This window comes from Chrysochloris asiatica, unplaced genomic scaffold (assembly GCF_000296735.1).
Source record: "Chrysochloris asiatica unplaced genomic scaffold, ChrAsi1.0 scaffold00071, whole genome shotgun sequence".
Classification (NCBI taxonomy): domain Eukaryota; kingdom Metazoa; phylum Chordata; class Mammalia; order Afrosoricida; family Chrysochloridae; genus Chrysochloris; species Chrysochloris asiatica.
In genome coordinates, this window is record NW_006408589.1 from 6,154,501 (window position 1) to 6,157,745 (window position 3,245).

Genomic DNA, 3,245 nt, shown 5'->3' on the forward strand with positions numbered 1-3,245 from the left:
AGCATATTGAAGGGTTGTGTTTTCTTATCCACTCTATCACTCTCCATCTCTTAGCTGGTGCATTTTATCTGTTGACATTCATTGTAATTATTGATAGGTATGAATTAATTGCTGTCATTATGTTTGTATTTTCAGGGTACTGCTGGTTTCTTTGTTTTGCATGCCTTCCTGTGCTGAGTTCATGTTTTTTGCTTTCTTTCTCATCAGTTTCTTCATAGTTTTAATGTTTCCATGTTCTACTTGGATTTCCATTTTCTTGGTATGTTGTGAAGTATTAATTTTTTTTGAGGTTACTGTATATTCTATTAACTTTTTCCTACATTTAAAACAGTCTATTTTATCCTGCAATCTATCTGACTTCCTCATCACCTGGATCTCTGTTACTATATCTTTACCTTCTTTTACACTGTAATTGCTTTGATCATAGACTGACTTCCCAGATCCTCTGAGTTTGTTCTTATAGTTTTGTTCTGTTCTGGACTCTTCCATCTGTCGATTGAGTCTGGGTGGTGCTGCGACATATGTCAGTCTCTGGTTGTTGCATGTTTTTGTTGGTTCTCAGTCCAAAGAACTCCCTTTAGGCTGTTCTGCAGTGCAGGGTTGGCTTTGACAGTCCCTGAGCTTCTGTTTGTTTTGGAATGTTTTGATTATACCTCCGTATTTGATTGACAGCTTTGCTGGTTGGCAGTTTTTTTTCTTTCAGGGTTTTAGATATGCTTCCCCATTGCCTTCTTACCTTCATGGTTTCTGCTAAGAAATCAGAGCTTAATCTGATTTGTTTGCCTGTGTATGTAACACTTCTTTTTCCCCTAGCTGCTTTCAGGAGTCTCTCCTTATCTTCAATTTTGAAGAGTTTGATCATTTTATGTCTTGGGGATTTTCTTTTAGGGGTCTACCTTTCCTGGGGTTTGTTGAGCTTTTTTGAATGTTTATCTTGTAGTATTTCAGGATGTCAGGGAAATTTTCTTCCAGAAGATCTTCAACTATCTATCTCCTCTATGGTCTTTTGAGACTTTTCCTGTTCTGGAATTCTAATTATCCTCAGATTATTTTATGTTGTCCCACATGAACCTTACTTAGACTTTCTTCAGATCTTTTAATCCTTTTTTCTGCTTGCTCTTCTATCTTAACAGTATTGAGAGATTTGTCTTCTGGCTTGCTGGTTCTGGCTTCTATCTCTTCAATTCTACTCCATTGCCCTTTCAGTGCATTGTCCATTTCTGATATTTTATTATTAATTGTTTGTACCTCTTTTTGCAGGGTTTGAATTTCCCAGTGCTATTTCTACCATATTTGATTGTTCCTGTAGCACTTTCCTGACTTCTTCCTTATTTTTCTCAACCCCTCTGTGGAACATTTGAATGCACCTCAATAACATTCTCCTGAGTTCCTTCTCAGGTAGTTCCAAAGCCTGCCCTCTTTCCAATGGGAAGTCTTGGTCTACCTGCAGCTCATGTGTCTCAGTCACTCTATCTTGTTTATGGACATGTGCCAATATCTTCCGTTGTTTTTTGGGCAGTTTCAATAAGTAGATGTGTTTTCAATAATTAGATGAATGTATGTTGATGTATTATTAAGCTTTCTGATTGTCTCCTAGTAAATGATATCAGGAGATGGGCTTCCTTTTTCACCTTTATTATTATTCAACTTAGAGTAACTGTAGCAGGTGTTGGCTCTCTATCTGGTATATCGCAGCTGGTATTGGCTCTTGCCTGGATGGAGGGATTTTATAGGATGTGATTGTAACTTAGCTATATGACTGCAGTTGCTGTCTTTTCTTGGGTATTGTAGAGAGAGAAAGAGCCCTCTCCTCCACCCCAAGGTATTAAGGAGATTGAAAATCAAAACAACAACAGCAAAAAACAGATTGGATACTATAGTCTATAAACACACACACACACACACACACACACACAAAGCCCATAGCAAAATATGAGTATGACTTTAATGTTACTTGTTCTGGGAGACCGTTCCATTTTAAGTAGCTCCTATTAACCTTTCCCCCTTCTTAGATTCTGCACGCTGTGTTCTTTGCTGAGCAGATCCATGCACATATGTAGTAGAACCCTCCAGGGGCTGTTGGTATATCCACTCACTCAGGTACCCCCTCTAGTCACCACAGTGGAGGTGCACAGACAGTGAGAGACTAACAAACAGGAAAAGATGTTCACACCTTTATCTCCAAGGATTGGTCAGACCTCTGTGGTGGGAGCACTTTTCTGATCCTCCCCGCTCTCCGTCACACCCAAGATGGCTGCTCTGGGAGTCACTGGCAGCCACAGATCAGAAAACGCCACCTTTCTTGCTTCTGCTACAAATTCCACTAGCAGTAAGCCTTCAGTCCTTCTAAGTATTCCTTTATACGTAGTTTAGAGTTCTGGGACTGTCCCCTGAACCTGCTTCTTCTGGTATTCTGTGTTATTACTGTCGGAGGGCTGTACTGCGCTTTTCCCTAATCCACCATCGAGCTAATTTTACATTTTCTAAAAAGCAATATTGAAGGAGCCCTGGTGGACTATAGATAAGTACTAGACTGCTAAACATAAGGTTGGCAGTTCAAACCCAACAGCCACTCCTTGGGAGAAAAATGAGGCTTTCTGTTCCTATGAAGATTTACAGCCTCAGAAACCCTATGCAGGGTTAATATGAGTCAGAATCAACTTGATGGCAATGGATTTTGAGTTTGGTGGCACAGCGAGTAAGTGCTTTGCTGCTAACCAAAAGTTAGCCATCCTAACCCATCAGCTATTCTGTGGAAGAAAGATGTAGCTGTCTACTTCAGTAAAGATGACAGCCTTGGAACCCCTGTTGTTGTTAAGTGCCGTTGAGTAGGTTCCAGCCTATAGGCTTTCCAAGGAGCAGCTGGTGAGCTTGGATGGACAACTCTGTGGTACAAAGCAACTTTGTAGTCCAGTGCATTAACCCACAGCACCATACCAGGACTCCAGGAAACCCTATGGGGCAGTTCTGTTCTGGGAATTGACTTGACAGCTACTGGCTTAGTTGGGTGTGGTTTTGATTGTGTGATGGAGCCCTGGTGGGGAGCAAGAAGTCTCATCTTCTCCCTCAGAGTACCTAATGCACTTGAAGTGCTGGCCTTGTGGTTATCAGCCTGACATTTAATCATTATGCTACCAAAGCTCCTTAGCCAACGTTGTTGTTGTTAAGTGCCGTCGAGTTGATTCATAACGACGCTGTATAGGGTTTCCAAGGAGCAGCTGGTGAGCTTGAACCAGTGACCTTGT